This window comes from Octopus bimaculoides, chromosome 9 (assembly GCF_046866305.1).
Source record: "Octopus bimaculoides isolate indiv1 chromosome 9, ASM4686630v1, whole genome shotgun sequence".
Classification (NCBI taxonomy): Eukaryota; Metazoa; Mollusca; class Cephalopoda; order Octopoda; family Octopodidae; genus Octopus; species Octopus bimaculoides.
The window spans coordinates 72,107,338-72,127,083 of record NC_142936.1 but is presented as its reverse complement, the minus strand read 5'-3'; the positions used below and the strand labels follow the sequence as shown (position 1 = coordinate 72,127,083).

The following is a 19,746-nucleotide window of genomic DNA, read 5'->3' as shown; positions in this document are numbered from 1 at the left end:
GGGTTTTATATTTTAAGGTCAACATATGTCAGAGATTGAATGAAGTTTATCACGGCAAATTTTCTATGGCAGATTCTCTTCCTGTCATCAACTCTCACCTAGTTCTCCATGGCTAGACATGTTTTCACAGAATATTGGAAATGAATGACACAGCTTGTATGACAGTAACACTTATTTACAACTCTGATGCAATATCAAGACAAGGGAAAACAACATATGCACATACAAGGGGTTGCTGAAAAGTTCTTGGCTTTAAGGATATCGCAAAAAGCCTGGTTGGAGGCCCAACCTTTTGAGTTCTTTTACAGGGCTTAGAAAAACTGAAGTACTGCTGCAAATAAGTGTATGAATCTGAGAGGGGAATATGTTAATTGAAATCATAATTAACTGATCATCCTGTATTTTCTTTTACCCAAAGCCAGGAACTTTTCAACCCCCACCTGCTATACATACGTGTACACACAGAGACTTTCTTTCTGATACTGTCAACCAAATCCACGTAAGGATTTTCTGATCTGGGGCCATAACAGAAGACACTTGTCGAAGGTGCAAAGCAATGGGATTGAACCCCAAACCATGTGGTTGGGAAGCAAACTTCTCGCCCACACATTCATGTCTGTGCCTAGTTAAAATAATCTCATTATAAGCAGCAACTGAAATTAATGTTGGCAGTGGGGAAGAGTAGGTGTTTGCTACTCTCTAATTTCTCTCATTCATATAATAAACAGTTTACAATGGCTGCTGTGTAGTAACTGCTGCAATTGTTGTTGCTTATCAGGATTAAATGAATATAAATGAACAAATAAATAAGTAAATAACAATGAAAAAAAAAAAGACAGAAAAGAAAAGACTGAAATGAAACATATACAGCCTAGCTAATTAAATCTTTCAATTTGTCCGAATTATCAGACAATTAGTAGTAATCTAGAAAGATAAATGTCAAATGAAGAATATGAATTTAGTAAATTATATTGTTTGAATTTAACCCTTTTGTTGCTATATTTCTGTTGAAAAATACTGGCTTTGTTTTCAATTGATTTTTAAAATAATGTAGAATTTAGTTAAAAATAACTGCTGTTATTAATCTGGAGTTTGGAATATAAATTAACATGGAATTTTATGTAAGGTTTTAATTGAGAACACTTTAATGCTAGCTCTAGTAGTCAATCCTCAAAAGTGGAAAGGCTGGTAAGAAAAATGCCAAACTTGCAATCTTCAATTTGGCTTCCATGTTTATTCTCATTTATGGTCATGAATGTTGAGTAATGAGTAAAAGAATATGATCATGAATATAATTAATCAAAATGGTGTTACTCCAAAAGCTCTCTAGAGTAGTGTTACTTGACAGGCTATGTAGTTCGGAGATCCAGGATCAAGAACTCTATATGGGTTGAGCCAGAGACGTCATGGCTCCAGTACTACAAATGTGGTTATAATGTCGCAGGAAAGAATTGTAAGATGGATTCTTCAAAGCCAAACCAACTAGTAAGAGGTCTAGGAGTAGACCAAAAATAAGATGGCTGGATAAGGGTAATATCCATAGTTTTAGTTGGTCACGCTTGAGAATGCAGCTGGAAAGTGTAAAGACAGTTGCTTTTGTTAGGACTTTATGGGGGAGATGCCTAAGGACTTTACTCCCAACAACCTCCAAGGAATAGTGGAATGGTTGAATGGATGGATGGATGGATGCACTACTTTTGTTTTAATTAGTTTGAAAATAAGGAAGAATTTTGTAAAATAACTTGAGCTAGTGTTGGGAACATAAATTTATAAATTTACATGGAATTTTGATGGAAGGTTTTGATTTAGATCACTTTTAAAACAGGAAGTTTGTATCTAGAATCAGGGTCAATCTTAGACGATTTGGCATTAAAAGGGTCAATAAATTATATCATAGAATTTATTTGTTTGTTTGTATGTCTGGCAAGGAAATCTCATCTAAAGAATAATTCTGCACCGGAAAAAAGATATCTCTTTTTAAAATGCAGTAGAGTTTGAGAATCCGTAAAAATATGTTGCAAATGCACAATGAAAAGATTTGTAACAACTGTTCTCTGTTCTCACAAACAGACAAACATCTTTTGTGTGTGTGCATGCATGCATGTGTATGTGCGTGTGTCGGGGGTGTGGAGGTATAATAGGATGTTATATTTTAGGACATCAAGAGTTCATGACAATGACTAAATCTATTCTTAAAATCACATCAACAAAAATTCAGAAAATGTGATGTGATGACAAAACACTGAGGTTTCATTTCAAACAGAAGGGTTAAATGTAAACTGAATATCCAGAAAGAAAACAGAAAGGCTTGAGAAAAATCTAAATTAATTTTTAATTTATAGATATGAGATCAAGGCATGGCTATGTGGTTAAGTCTACTTTGTAACAAAATGGTTTCAGGTTCAGAACCATTGCATGACAATCTGGTGAGGTGGGGTTTGGTAAATGGGAACTGAAAGAAGTCAGTAATATGTGTGTGCATACATACATACATTTTCTGTTTTTAATTATTTGAAATCTTCCTGTAAATAAAGAGCTGGTTTCTAACAAAGATACAAAGCTCCATTGTTAAAATGTAGATAACAAAAACAATGTCACATTTTAAACTCGAGAAAAGTCTTGCAGATTTTTATTGTTTCACTTACAAATTGTATTAGTAATATGTGAATTAGCTAGCTAATTTCTTTTCCAGAAAACCCAAGCTTAACCAGATTATTGATTAGGCCTTTACTCAACAAAAAGAAGTGCACCAATTATTATTATTGGTAAAAGTGTGAATTTATTAGCTGGAGGTTTTTAAATAGTTGTCCATAGTTATCCTCTTTCATTTGATTTCTGGAGAGATATTCATCTCAACAAGGCAGCTAACTTCTATGACAATACATACTTTTGCTTGTCTGTTCGAAAGAACAATACAAGACCTGCTACGTTTGCAGCTGACAGAAGTTTTGATGGAAATGTTTCACCAATATCCCCTGTGTTGCTGTTTGTGTATATATTCAATAACAGGGGTGTTCTCTATATTTATTCCAGGACAATCTTTTTTTCAGATGGCATTGCATATTGTTTTCGCGACAGTATTATATCACATATGGAGGTAGGACCTCGATGACATTTTTGGGCAGCTGGTATTCATGTGAGATGTCTTCCACAGAAATAAGACAATCTACATTTTTGGTTGCATCTTGGAACTCTAAGGGCTTCACTGTCTCTTTCATTTACCATTAATGTATGTGTGTGTGTCCTTGTTTTGACATCATGTAATAACTGTAAATGAGTGTCACCATCATACAAGCAGTATCATTCATTCCCAATCTTCCACAAAAACATATCTGGTAATGGGGAAATACTACATTGCTTGAAATAAGGGTTGGCAAAGGAATTAAAATGACGATGAAGATGATGATAGCGGTAGTGGTGGTGATGATATCAGAAATCTTGGCCCTAGTTTAAGTGCCAATACATGAAAGAAAAACGAGAACAAACAAAATTACATGGAGGAATTATAAAGAAATCAATATCTATATCTGAAGCGTGATTCTCACTTAACCATTTTGGTTAATTACTATTTCAAAGAGAAGAATAAAATTGTTATCTTTAATGTTTGCTGAAAATGCTAGTAAACTTTTACACAAATCTTATTGATAAAATATAAAAGAAAGGAAATTAATAGATTACTAGCTAAACACAAACAGTAATTTATTTAGCTCGTTTGTTTCATCTAAGAACCTATGAAGAAAGACAGCTTGCTTTATTAATATTAATAGATTTTTTTTTAGTATAATTTTTCATAAATATTTAATTTGTTTTGCTTATGAAAAAAAAAACAAAGGTTTATATCAAATCAATAAAGAAAAAAGTTGATGATGATTATGAAATAGGTAATTAACATAACAAATGTTTTTACTTTTTTCTTTGTAAATCCATTCAAAACAATTGCATATGTATGTAGAAAGCCAAGAGCTTTGTCTCTCAGAAATATAATATAATCTCTGGATACAGTAAACTAATCTTTTTGATACCAATTCATCCCTGAGACTAGCCCTGCTTCTATAATACAAATTTCCTGTTTTAAAGTGATTTAAATAAAACCATCTATCCAAATTTCATGTAAATTCATTTCAGACACCAGCTTAATAGGGACAAAATTATTTTACGGAATCTTCATTAATTTCAAAATTAATTGAAACGAAGGCAGTGTATTTGAACAGAAATATGGCAACAAAATAGTTAAAGTGATCTAAATTAAAACCTTCCATCAAAATTTCATGTAAATCTGTTTCAAATGCCAGCTTAATAAATCATTATTTTCAAAATTAATTTCTGAAATATAGGCAGTGCATTTTCAACAGAAATATGGTAATAAAAACGATAAGATTGTAAACTGGATAAAAAAAAAAAGAAGTTAAAGATTAAATTGTTCAGTGGACATGGAGTTAAGTTATCAGCTTATGGTCTTATAACTGTTGTGCTGTCTACTACAGCCCCAAACTGACAAAAGCCTTGTGCCTTGTGAGTGGATTTGGTAGTTGGAAACTGAAAGAAGCTCATCATATACGCACATGTGTGTGTACATAGATGCTTGTGTCACCTTGCTTTCACATCATGTGATAGCTGTAAACAAACATCATCATCATAGAGTCTAGCCAAAGAGAAATATTACCTTGTTTGGAAAGAGGAAGGACACCAAATTGCTGAAAAATCTGCTTCAACAAATTCTGTCTAACCTATGCAAGCATGGAAAAGTGGATGTTAAAACGATGATAATGTCAAGGCTGTTTCTGATGGATTAAATGAGGATCATCCCCTTATGCTTATGAATATTAAATATCCACAATTAAAATCTATAACTACCAATGATAATGATTTTGAAGTTTAGTCCCAAATTATATTGAAAATTAGGGAAAATAAGTTTTATCATAATTGATACAGATACCAATTGTTTATCATCGTGATAACATTAGTAACTACCTTTAACTCAAAGTTCTATACCACAGTTATGCACACTTGTCATTGTATCTTGAACCACAAGTAAACACAATTTCAATAGTGATGTGATTTGGGTATGAAAAATAGGAGCTAAATACTCTTCTGTGTGAGAAGCAAAATTTAGCCTTGTTTTAGAATGAACATCCTGTTGAAAGACTTACTGTTTGCACCATTTGTATTTATATGGCATTTTATCAAGTAAATTTCCTGAGATTTTATCCATCTTGAATTTTCAAGCATAATGACAGTTAAAACTTCAAATAGTGACTTAGAATTCATAGGAAATCAATATCTTGTAAATATATGTGGAAACACTTACATGTAATCAACTTAACTGTATTCAACCCACCTTTGCTAAGGGAATGTGATATGAAAACAGGTTTAAAAAAAAAAAGTCACATTCACACTGCTTCGGCAAATTTCATCCAAATTCATTCAATAGTTATACATTTATGATTTTTATACCAGACTAACTGCATTTCATCAAAATCTCTAGTTTGTAACAGGATTGAAGAATTTTTGTAGGAAAAGCACTACAGAACTTTAAGGAGTTAGAAACACCCTTCTTCAAACCAGAATCTAAAATGAATCAATTTCATACAAGGAGTATCAATGTCAAATTAAAATCATCATCATTAACATATTCATCATTGTTTTAAAATCCACTTTTCTATGCTTGCACGAATCAAATTCACTGAGGCAGATTTTCTACAATCAGATGCCCTTCCTGTCACCAACCCCTTACTTGTTTCCAAGGAAGATAATTTCACATGACCAGACTTGGTTTCGATGGGGGATTGGAAATGATTTCATGACCATTACAATATCAAGACAAGGACACACACACAAACAGGCTTCTTACAATTTTTATCTACCAAATCCATTCACAAGGCTTTTAGTTGACCTGAGACTAAAATAGAAGACACTTGCACCAGGTGCCACATCGTGGGACTAAATCTGAAACCACATAGTTGGGAAGTAATCTTCTTAACCACACAACCATAATACTATATAAGAACTTCTCACAGCACAGTGATTCAAACCTGAATACTAAACATGATTATTTTATATATTTTATTTAATATCATTTCACAACAAATTTACTTTTGCTTTAAGAAAAAGAAAAAACCCCCCTCAAAACAAATATATTTGAAGAATGTAACCCTGCACATTCATTTCAATTATGCATTGAAAAAGTCTTTTTTTTAATGGGTTTGTGTGTGGCATTAGAAAGACCAAAATACTTCCTGTATATTTTATCTTCCTTTTATCCTTCACCCTCATCTATTGTTGCAATAATTCTCTTTCCATTACTTTATTTTTTTTTCAAAAAGCACTTCCTGTGTGAAATCCATGCCAGAGTGCTATAGAGAAACTAAAACTTATTGCAAGTAATTATTTAGTGTAAAAAAAAAGAAGAAGAAAAAACTGTTGAAAAAAAGACTGCTGACAGTTTCAGGTTTAACACAAATTTGAATACAATTTTAGAAATCTAATTTCTAAGCTATTATGTAACCAAATGTGAAAAGGACTAAATTTAACTTTAACAACCAACCAATACAGAGGGGATGATCGTCTCTTCTTTCTAGACAATGTATTTGGAGAGAGAGAGAGAGAGAGAGAGAGAGAGAGAAAGAGAGAGAGAGAGAGAGAGAGAGAGAGAGAGAGAAAGAGAGAGAGAGAGAGAGAGAGAGAAAGAGAGAGAGAGAGAGAGAGAGAGAGAGAGAGAGAGAGAGAGAGAGAGAGAGAGAGAGAGAGAGAGAGAGAGAGAGAGAGAGAGAGAGAGAGAGAGAAAAGTGAGTAGGAGTGAGTTGAGACACTGAAATGGATTAACAAAGCAACACATTTGTATTACAACGTTCTGTTTAGCTGTATCTTGGCAGAGAGGCAGTTCAAAGCAATAGCAATACAATAATACCACTATTGAAAATGAGAATAGCTTAGTGTTAAGGCATTTAACCCTATTGTTGCCATATTTCTGTTGAAATATACATCCTTTGTTTCAATCAATTTTCACAGAATTGAACAATTTAGTAAAATAACTTGACCATATTTAAGCTGGCATTAAAAAACATAAATAAACATGAAGTTTAGATGGGTTGGGTGGTTATTATGGATCATTTTAAACCTTTTGTTTACCATATTTATGTTGAAATACACAGTCTTTGTTGCAATTAATTTTTAAGATAATGAAGAATTTAGTAAAATCACTTAGTCATTATTAAGCTGATGTTAAACATAAATTCACGTGAAATGGGAAATTTTAACTCTTTAACATCGAGATTACTTTTTATTAATTGCTGGTAGAGACACCGTATTTCATTTTGCAATCATAATATGCTACCAAGTATATTAAAGTCTTATGCGTCAATATTGTGTCCTACTTTTAGTGATAGCAGTGCAATTCAATCTGAGATAACTTAGATTACTCTGTCAAATCTAATGCTTATTTATTCACATTGTTGAATTAATCATTCATTACCTCATAGCTTCAAGATTGTTTATTTTTAGAATGACATTGTGGGATAGGTGTGAGAGGTAGGATCTGGCCAGTATGAATGTAAAGCAGGTAAGAATATTTGGACTGAATATGGCCAGTTTAAATGCTAACGGATTAATTTAAATCACTTTAAAACAAAGTTTGTATCATTGTACCAGAAGTGGTCTCAGGAAGGTTGGTATCAAAAGGGTTAAAATGTAGAAATGTTGAATTCTTATATTTGGATGGTACTTTGATACCACTTATTTTAATCAACAGGCAAAGTTCCGATGATGTCATAGCTACTTCAATTCAAGGTGTAAAAGAATTTACATATCATAGCAAATGTTTTTCTGCTGTTATTTATTTACCAGAAACAAGCTACAAGAAACCAGAGACACAGCTGTAATGCCACAACAAACATAAATGGTTGAAAGCAAAAGACTTTTGCAGATTTATTGCCTTTTGTGGAAACATTAATCAAATCAAAGTATACAAGGCAACAGTGTTGACATTTTAGTTCCCTTAAATCTTTTAAATTTGGGACATACATAAAAAGAAACCCAACACTGATTTCAGTATCATATCATTGTCATCTTTTTAACATCAACTTTTCCATGCTTGTATAAGTCGGACAGAATTCATTGAGGCAGATTTTTTAAGACTGGGTGCCTTTCCTGTTGCCAAATCTCAACCTTTTTTACCAAGCAAGGTAATATTACCCCATGGCCAGACAGGTTTTCACAACAACTATGTGATGTGAAAACAAAAATACACACACACACACACAACAGGCTTCTTTCAGTTTCTGTCTACCAAGTTCACTTACAAGCCTTTGGACAGCCCAAATATAGTAAACAACACTTGCCTAAGTTGCCAGGCAGTGGGAAGAAGTTTGCTTCCTAACTACAAGGTTCCAGATTCAGTCCCACTGCATGGCACCTTGGGCAAGTGTTTTCTACTATAGCTCTGGGCTAACCAAAACCTTGCAAGTAGATTTGGAACATAAAACTTGAAAGAAGCCCATTGTGTGTGTGTGTGTGTGTGTTTGGCAACCACCACTTGACAACTGGTGTTGGTCTGTTTATGTCCCAGTAACTTAGCAGTTCAGCTAAGAGGCCAATAGAGTAAGTATCAGGCTTAAAAATAAGTACTGGGGTCGATTTGTCTCGCTAAACCCTTCAAGGCAGTGCCCCAACATGGCCACAGTCTAATGACAGAAACAAGTAAAAGAATAAAAGCATAAACAAAAACGAAGAGAGAGAGAGGGAGAGGGAGAGGTCAATTTAAAATTAAATCCTTTGTAAGAAGTTGAGCAGCAGCATTTTGGCAAGATAATGACCCTTCTGAGAAGATTAGGGTCAAAAGTTGACTTTTCTATTGCAATTATCTTGATTTTACTGTTGGATACAAAGAACGAAATTACTGTAGTACAGTTTAAAATATTTTAAGGAGCGATTGAAATGAAAGATCTTGAAGGCAGCTAAGAAGTAGAAATGGTAAAGTATAGAACAAAAGGCTTAAGAGTATATGCTAAAAAAAAAAAAATTACAAAAGCAAAAACAAGATAATTAATCACTGCAATTACTCAGACATGCTATCCACAACCCTGCCTCCATCTAATTAAAAATACTTAAGCAATGAGACTATTTTAATCCATTTTTGTAGCAATTATAAGGTCGGTGAAATCTGTTTTGCTGTGGAGATCTAATAAGTCTAAGACATGCTTGGAGTTGTCTCCCATACTTGCTATATAAAAATATATATATATAAATTTTCTTTTTTTATTTCATGATTACTATACAAGGTTAATACTAAATTAATACTATTCATTTTCTTCCCATTATATGCTAGCTTCAAAAATGGGATGGGTGGCATATCATCATCATCATCATTTAATGTCTGCTTCTCCCATGCTTACATGGATCTGATGGAATTTGTTGAGGCAGCAAATTTTCTATGGCTGGATGCCCTTACTGTTGCCAACACTCACCACTTTCCAAGCAAAGAGATATTTTCCCATAGCTAGGCATGTTTTTCACTGAAGACTAGAAACAGACAACTTCGCTTGTATGGCAGTGATGCCCATTTACAACTACCAGTCTAACAATTCTGCTAGCTCACTACCTTACTACTACTACTACTAACACAACAATCCTGAGATTTTAAGGGAGGGTGTACTTATTTTATCGACCCCAAAAGGACGAAAGGCAAAGTTGACTATGGCAGTATTTCAACTCAGAACATAAAGATGGATGAAATACTGCTAAGCATTTTGCATGGCACACTAATTATTCTGCCAGCTCACCACCTTACTACTACTTCTAATGATAATAATAACTAAAATTCTCCAAAATGTAATCTGCAGTTGCACTACATGGCTCTTTTAAACAATTGTTTCTCAGAAAAGATTACATGCTGGTGGTGCTCCAGCATGGCCGCAGTCAAATGACTGAAACAAGTAAAAGAGTAAAAGAGTATACACACACATCTAATATCTATCTAGCTATCTATATATATATATATATACACACATACATATATATTTTTTGGCAGATGTGTGGGTGAGTATGTGTGTTTCAAGTGAGGGTGGATGAGTGTATATAGGCGCATGTACGTGGGTGTGCGGACGCGCATGTGTATGTATGCACTGGTGTGCTTACGCGAATACTATGGACATTTTTACTCCCTTACCTTTACTGCCTCCCCTCTCTTGTCTTAATAACAGTCAACCACACAGTAATTTCCTTTTGTTTAACGGTCATTTTCATAGCATTCTTTGATGGCCAGATAACTGAAGAGATGGCGGCATGGGTTTCTGCCCCAGCATCCGAAACTCAGAGTTTTATTATGGCTACCAAATAATTGTCATGTATTATTTACAGATAAATTCTTCTATTTACATAATATCAAGGTCTCTTTCTTTTGTTGTCTTACCTTTTCTATCAATATATATATATATATATATATATATATAGATATATGCAAATATATATATATATTTGTATAGTTACAACAACACACACAGAGATCAATCATTGATAATCCTGATAAAATGATTATTATGAAAAAAAAAGAAAGAAAAAAAAGCAAAAAGATAAATAAAAACCCAAACAAACTGCCTATCGATTTGCAACTTAAATGCTTCAAATAATAAAATAAATAGGTTAGAAAAAAGATAAAAATAAACTTAAAAATAAAAAACAACTAAATAATGCAAAGTTGTACACAAATCAATAAACTAGCAAAAATTAACACAAAAACAAAACATGGCCACCACCATCAGTCTATATTTTTGGATAGCTCAAACTATTAGTTTGAATGCTTTCCTGAAAGCCACTTGATACATCTATGATTTCTGGGTTTCCATTTCACTAGAATTGACTTCTTGTCTTCTTTCTTGTTTTGTTTTGATTTTCCATCCCGGCAGTGAAGTTGTTAAGAGTAAGGATCGGTAATGATCTTATCAAATAGAATTAATTCGTATAAGCTTTGTGATGTGTTAACTAATCGGCCTTGTAACACCAACTGCCTAATCAACTCTATGTGCATCAATGTCAAAAACAAATCATTTAACAGACACACAAACATATATATGCGCACACACATGAATATATATATGTGTGTACGTGTGAGTGTAAGAGAGACAGACAGACAATGAGTGATAGAATGGACCCAAATATTTAACTGGTACTTTATTGACCTCAAAAAAAAAAAAAGTAATGTTGACCTTGACAGGATTTGAACCTAGAATGAAAACAAGAGCATATACCACAAAATATTCTAACTGAAACTGTAGCAATTCCACCATCCTGAACAGATATTTACAGACCCTGAAAGGACTAAAAGGCAAAACTGATCCCTGTGGGATTTGAACTCAGCTCACTGAGGATCAGAACAAATACTGAAAAGCATTCTTTCCAACACTCCAAAGGCTCTGCTACTTAATCACCTCACTGCTCTGTTACCCATTATTAAATACTACCTTTTGTCTAGGCCCAAGATCAACTTTTCTAAGAGAATATATTTAATTCAATATAACATTTGAGTGTTTGGAAACATCCTTGGCATCATCATCATCATCATCGTTTTCATGTCTGCTTTTCCATGTTTACATGGAGTAGATGGAATTTGTTGAGGCACATTTCGTACAGTCAGATGCCCTTCCTGTTGTCAACCTTCACCTGTTCCCAAGTAAGGTAGCATTTCCTCATAGCTGGACATGTTTTCACAATGGATTGAAAGCAAATGGCATTGCTTATATGATGTTCATTTACAACTACCATGCCATGCCATGCCACAACACACATGCACACACACACACACCATGCTGAAGATTCCAAATGGATGAAATGGGACCAGACACAGCTATCACTGGGTAAAACTTTAAGAATTTTATTTTATGATGAACACACACACACACACTCACACACATATGTATATATATAAAACAATTAAAAACTAAAAATTAAATATATACTTCAATGTAACGGAATTTAATGTAGGAAAGATTCTCTCCCCTTCGATGGTAAATTCACTACAGGTAGAACACGTGTGTGTGTGTGCATGTGCGTGTACACACACATGTATATATGTAAAGGTAAGATCCAGGGATCCAGGTGTAGGAAGTTAGTAAGTTTCAAGCCGTCCATAGAAGGTATAAAAACAACTTTCAGGAACAATAGTGGTTTATTGACAGAGAAGGTGGTAAAATTTTTCCCATATTGAAGTTCGATAAGCTGAAAAATGTTATTTAATAGTTTACAGTTAGCAGCTGGGGTTGCTGTGTATTCGAATAAAACTCCAAAATTATGGAATGGCGTAGATAAAATCCAGGCTACATGTTTCCTAGCAAGTAGAGCCTCGGAAACAGTAATTACCCAAACGAGGGGTAATCCCCAGCTACTCATTGGGCCAAAGATACCTTAACCAAATGAAGTTACATTGTTGTCAAAGGATCCCGTGTGAACTTGCAGGAGATTTGATTGAAAATGTGTGGAAAGCACAAAGTTAGAGGGGGAAAAAAAAGAAATGTTGTATGAAGAAATAATATATGGGAGTGGGTAAATATCTAAACCTGATAAGGAAAAGAATATGAAAAAGAAAAGGAGAGGGGGATGAATAGGATACACACACACATGCACAGATGACAGGCTTTTTTGAGTTTTGGTCTATTAAATCCACTCACAGGGCTTTGGTTGGCTTGGGGCTATAGTAGGAGACACTTACACAAGATGCCACACTATAGTGCTGAACTTGAAGCCATGTGGTTGACAAGGAAACTTCTTAACCACATAGGCAGGCTGACTTGTACTTATATTATTGAATCCTGACAGGACAGAAGACAGATGCCCTGATGATGTCTGTAACTTGGATTGCAAATAAAAATCTCAGCTGCATGTATATAAAAAAAATTAAAGAAAAAAAACAACACAGCGCCATGCAATTCTCCCCTGACCTCACAATTAATGGTATTACATTGCAATTCTCAGTGAGCAATAAATAAATATATAAATAAACTGTGAATGTGAATCATTAATTGGATTACCCTTGGAATAATCTAGACATTAAATTGGTCATTAAATGATGACAAACGAGTGTCTGATAATGATTAAAGTTCAAGAATAACTGGTAACTTCGGTTTGTTTGTTTCCCCCCACTGAAACATAAAAAAAAAGAAGTCTGGCAAATGGTCAAGCAGCACCAGAATTGTCTCCTTGGGTCTTTTTTTGTCTTGTTTGAGAGAGAAATTGCTGTGACTCAAACTTAACCGAATTTCACTAAGGTCCCATACACAATGAACTGTATGGTGGTGGTGGCGATTTTGGTGAATTAGATTACCAAAGAATACCGAGAAAATTAGCAAGGAAAACCAGGTTAAATGCCTATTATCATTAAATAAGTGCCAAATGTGTCAGAAATAAATTTCACAAGTTTCTTAAATAAAAAAGAAAAGTGAAGGAGAAATAATTTTAAGTTGTATTTTAAAAGAATGTCTATTGTCATAACATGCTTTCAGCAATTCATTGATATCTAATATTTGAATATAGAAGATTTTGATCTTGATCAGAAATGGATAAATGGTGACTGGCGGGACTTTCTGAATGGTACACCTAAATGAAAAAAATTACACTGAATTTTTCTTTTAGTAGTGTGGCCAGCCTGATAATATGTCAAATTTCATGCACCCTACTTCTTGAAAAAGGTTGCTAATGCTTTATTTAGATCTTTATACCCTCCAGCCTTCATCAGGTGTCTTGGGGGAAATTTCAAACCTGATGAAGCCTGGAGAGTATATCAACCGAAACGTTGTGTTAACAACAAAGAAGATGAGGACAAATATCCGTCAAATGTAAATAATGTACATAATTCCACATCTCTTAAATATAGAACTGAATGGTGATTATATTTTCAATGAATATATATATATATATATATATATATATATATATATATATATATATATATATACATATATACATACACACACACACACATGATTTGTTAGACTGTATCTTGTGATGCAAATATAAATGTGCGTGCGTGTGTGTATATATATATATATATATATATATATATATATATATATATATATATATATATACACACACACACACACACACAATTTATTAGACTGTATCTTGTAGTGCACCATATAATTATGTTAATCATACAGTGTCACTGTTCACAATCTTTACACTTTTACACTTTTCTAGGATCACAATTTAAGAGTCAGTACCCAAAGAATCAGAAAACTGGCTCCTAGGTGGAAAATGTCACTGCTAACAATGGTGATTATATTTCAAATGAATATATATATATATATATATATATATATATATATATATATACACACACACACACACACATAATTTATTAGACTGCATCTTGTGATGCAGTCGAATAAATTATGTTAATTATACAATGTCACTCCGTTCACAATCTTTATACTTTTCTAGGATCACAATTTAAGAGTCAGTGCTAAAAGACAAATGATTGGCCCACCATCCTTTAAATTAGCACCTTACTTTCTTGGCCAATTACCAGTTTCTTTTGTTCCAAACCGATCATAAAAAAGAAAGGGAAAAAAAAAGAAAAAAAGAAAAAAAGAAAAACCTAGCGTGAATATCCTATAAAATCAATGGTTGTTTGTTAATGAATGAATGAAGATAACACCAATTACCTCTAGATCCAGTGGCCATGTCAGCAACTTTCTGAAACGTATCCAAAAATGCACTGATTGCTATTTGTGTGGTTCTGGAAGAGAAAAAGAAAAATTAAGAAAATTAGATTTATGGAGAAAAATAACAACACACACACACACACACAAAAACAAAAAAAAAAACAAATGTGAAACATTTTATGCATATTATTTTAATTAGTTTTTGTTTTTGTGTGGGGTTGGAGTTGTCTGTTTCTGTTTTGGAAAACTAGAAATGAAGAAAAACTTTTTCAAAGAATATTCTCAAAAATACATTTATTTGTGGTATAAAGTCATCATGAACATTGTGTGTGTGAGTGTAAATGTGTGTGTGTCAGTGTAAACGCGCATGTGTGTGTGTTAGCGAGAGTTTATATATGTATGTATTTATATTAGCATCATTATTTAACATCCATTTCCATGCTGGCATGCATTAGATGGTTTGACTGGAGCTGGTAAGCCAGAGAGTTGCATTAGCCTCCAGTCATTTGTCTTGGCCTAGTTTCTATGGCTGGACACCCTTTCTAATGCCAACCACTTTACAAAGTGTACTGGCTGCTTTTACATGTCACTGGCACTGGCCATGCCCAAGATTTCACTTAGCTTGAAGTGTCTTCTCAAGTACAGCAAATCGGTAGAAGTCTTGGTCACTTGTCATCACCTCTGTGAGACTCAACATCCGAAAATCACATTTCACCACCTCATCCCAGTCCTATGTCTTCTCAGGTCTATCTCTCCCACAAGTTCCCTATACATGTGTGTATGTAGACAGACAGACAGACAGACAGACAGACAGACAGACAGACAGACAGACAGACAGACAGACAGACAGATAGATAGATAGATAGATAGATAGATAGATAAACAATGTCATAAGAAAGATTAGAGAATTTTGGTATTAATTACACATACTCTTTCAAGTTTAGGCAGAAGGCTAACAATTTTGAGAGGAGGGGTAACCAATTACATCAAACCCAGTATTTGACTGACACTTTATTTTACCAGCCTCAAAAGTTGAAAGGCAAAGTTGGCTCTGGCAGAATTTGAACCCCAAACATAAAGACCCAGAAGAAATACTGAAAACGGATGTTAAATGATGATGATTTTACTCTAATGATTCTGTTAGTTCATTAAAAAATTCTGTTTCGCTCTATTAAGATTTTCATTTAAGCCTTTTAATACCAACCTACCTAAGGGCTGTCCCTGGTTCTGCGAAGCAAACTTCCTGTTTTATAGTGATCCAAATTAAAACTTTCTGTCAACATTTCATGTTCATTTACGTTTCAAACACTAACTTAATAAGGACTAAGTTATTTGACTAAATTCTTTATTATTTTCAAAATTAATTGAAACAAGGGAAGTGTATTTCAGCAGAAGTATGGTAAAGAAAGGGGTTAAGCAAAGAAGATTTAACCCTTTTGATACCAACATGCCCGAGTCCACCCTTGGTTTTCTGACACAAATTTCCTGTTTTAAATTAAGCTAAATTAAAACTTTCCATCGACATTTCATGTTAATTTGTTCCAAATATCAGCTTAATAATGACAAAATTATTTTAATAAATTCTTCATTATTTTCAAAATTAATTGAGACAAAAGACAGTGTATTCCAGCAGAAATATGGTAACAAAAGGGTTATAACCCACATTTAGTGGAAGAATCATGTCTGGCAGCTAAAATATTGTGATCTCAAACACACATTTGCTCTCTCATCAGTTCTAAGCACCCTCTGAATCTATATCTTAACTTGTTAGACATGCATTTCCTATTACATTGTAGCAATACTGCAACTAACAGATTATTATTATTATTATTATTATTATTATTATTATTATTATTATTATTATTATTATTATTATTATTATTATAATAATAATAATAAGGTGGCGAGCTGGCAGAATCATTAACATGCTGGGTAAAATGATTAGCAACATGTTGTCTGTTGCTACATTCTGAGTTCAAATTCCACCAAGGTCAACTTTGCTTTTCATCCTTTCGGGGTCAGTAAAATAAGTACCAGTTGAACACCGGGGTCAATGTAATCAACACATCCCCACTTCCCCCATTCTGCCCTTGTGGCAAAAATTTGAAATAATAATTATTATTATTATTAGTAGAAGTTGTGGTGGGGGTGGGAGCAAATATAAGACCATTTCACTGTAATTTCAATGTGAAACGAGTTTACCTTGAAAATCAGTAATTTATTTATCATTACTGATATTACTACTGTATAGCTATTCCTCTAGAGGAAAAGGTGGTAAATAGCCAGAGTTGTTAGAGCATCGGCTACAATGTCTTTCTGCATTTGTTCTGTCTCTCTGAGCATTCTGGGTTCAAAATCCCACTGAAGTCAGCTTTGCTTTACATGTTTTCACTCTTTTTTTTTTTTTTAGCAGTGATTCCAGATCAATAGAGACACAAAATTATCAAAGCATCAGATGAAACACCGTGTAGTATGCTCCAGCTCTTTAGGGTTCCCAAGTCAAATTCCACATGAGGGGCTCAACTTCTGCTGATGGCCAGGGTTAATCCTCTGATCATGGGTCTGTCACTAATTATTAAAAGGTAGAAGAGGACTGTCAACATCTGCCATGAAGATGGTGACAGTGGAGAAAAATCTAAGTAGTAAAGAGGATACAAACAGCTGTAACCACTTGAGTGGTTACCACAAAGGACTCATATGGGGTGTAGGTCAAAATCTTTTTTTTTTTTTGTTCATTTACCATAAGCATGGGTGTCATGCTTTTTGTTATTGTTGTGGTTGCTAGTATGAAGGGCTTAGTTTACTCTGTTGGCTAAATAATAGAAGCTACTCGGTCATTTGGTGATGACCTACAAAACTTCATATGAATGTCATACTTTGATATTTAAAAAAACAAAAATACCAACAACATTAAACATTACACACAAACTGCAGTAGGGTACCAGCTAAATGTGAGCCAGTAAGGGAACCTCCACATGGTTGCTTGAATAGCTAGAAATAGCCCATAATAGAATTATAGAACATTTCTATCTCTTGTTGACCATGGCTGTGTGGTTAAGAAGCTTGTTTTTCAACCACATGGTTTCAGGTTCAGTCCCACTACATGGCACCTTTGGTAAATCTAGCTAAAATCACATCCTACTGACTTAATGAGAGGAGGAAGAAACATTAACTCTTTCATTACCGAATTTCTGTTAAAATACTGTCTTTGTTTTCATTAATTTTGGTAATGAAGAATTTAGTAAAATAACTTTATCATTATTAAACCGGAATTTGGAACATATCCATGGGCAGTCTTGTGCAATTTGTTATCAAATGGGTTAAATAAAGGGGTCATAGGTTTCCCTGGATATAGGAAAAAGACAGAATGATCATGGTTGAAATTCCTTCCAAAATAGGTTCACTCGATTAAGGTTGACCTGGGGCTAAAAAAACACAACTGCAGCAGCAAGCATGTAGAGACGATAATAAGCCTAAATATCAAAAGACCACTTAGACATGCAAGGAGCAGAGGTCACGCTTTCTCCAAACTCACTTGACCTCTTTTAATTACATATCTAAACAGTCATGAACATTTAGACACATGACCCAACATCAAATAACTGTAGAAGACTATGTGGTTACTCAAATAGCTAAAAAAATGGCAGCCAAGTCTCCCTCAAATCACATTAGATTCTTGAAAAGAGATATTACTCTTTTACTTGTTTCAGTCTTTTGACTGTGGCCATGCTAGAGTACCACCTTTAATAGATAACGCTGCCCCGGGTGAGGCTCGAACTCACAACCTCCGCATATCTCCCGACTTGTGAGTTAACACAAGGAAGGTACTGTCTATAAGTACGGCGCGCTAACCAATTGTGCTACCGGGGCAGACGGTTAAAGTGTTAAAGTGACAATAAACATTACTTCTCAATAAAAATAATGTAGTTATAAGATTACAGAAAATAAATAAAAGAGTGAAAGAAAAAGAAAGACAGCAATAACTGAAGTATTTTTGATGATGGATTTGCTGAATCGAATCAAGACTAACCTAGAACTGGACATTAACAGCAATAGCTAAATAGTTAACTGAAGCTGGAGCGAATTACTGCTATTTCTAGCGGACAAGTGTCCACCATTGAGGAAGAGCACAAATAGCTCAAAACTGGTGGTCCTGCTGTCTGCTAGAAGATGGTAGTGGTTTGCTCCCCTGCTTGCAGGGTGCAGATTGCATTGATAACCAGCGGGAGGAGGCTTCCCCTGGGGGTTAAAAATGGTAGTAAGGTCAGTTCCTATGGAACAGCCATATTAAAGTGACAATAAACATTACTTCTCAATAAAAAAAATCTACCATTATTTTGGTTTAAAATATCCAAACAAAATATTAAGTTCAATGTAATTGACTAAAAGAAACGCTATCAAGACAGTAACCTCACCTCCCGGCCCTTAACATAGCTGCAGTCTTGTGACTGAGACCAGCAGAATAATAATAAAAGAATAACATTTCTGTCTTCTGTTGGATATGGCCGTGTGGTTAAGAAGCTTGCTTTGCATGCGAGTGGTTTTGGGTTCAATCCCATTGTGAGGCACCCTGGGGAAATATCTTTTACTATAGCTCTAGGCCAACCAATATTTTGTGAATGAATTTGGAGTAGATGGAAACTGTACAGAAGCTCATCGTGTGTGCACGTATGTCCTTGTGTTTATTTCCCACCACTGCCTGACAAATGATGTGGGTTTGTTGATGTCCCTGCAAATTAGTAGTTCAGAAAAAAAAAAAAAAAAACCCAACAGAATAAGTACCAGGCTAAAAATAAATCCTGGGGTCAATCTGTTTAACTAAGCCCTTCAGGGCAGTGCTTCAGCATGGCTGCAGTCCAATGACTGAAACAAGTAAAAGATAAGAGGGTAACCGAGGAATTAGTTAATTTACTAAATCCAGGCTGTTGACCCATTGCCCCAAATATCACGAGACATTAAGAAATTCAATAAATAACAGTAAATACACTTTTTATTCTTTCTATTTTTGCTGACTGTCACTTCAATTTGAGCCAGCATTCGTGTGAATACACTGGAAGAACAAACATCATAGTTGTTCTATATGCATTTTATACGA

The 19,746-nt window shown here is 34.2% G+C and overlaps 1 protein-coding gene and 1 non-coding gene across 3 annotated transcripts in view; one reads left to right on the top strand and one right to left on the bottom strand.

Moving 5' to 3' along the window:
- The window catches only part of LOC106883643 (uncharacterized), a 307,035-nt gene that overhangs the window by 82,478 nt on the left and 204,811 nt on the right, over nucleotides 1–19,746 (top strand). The window lies entirely within an intron of this gene.
- Trnai-uau (transfer RNA isoleucine (anticodon UAU)) lies at nucleotides 18,409–18,521 on the bottom strand. The gene is made up of 2 exons: nucleotides 18,484–18,521; nucleotides 18,409–18,444 (listed from the first exon to the last, which is right to left on the bottom strand). It is a non-coding gene; the product is annotated as a tRNA-Ile (tRNA).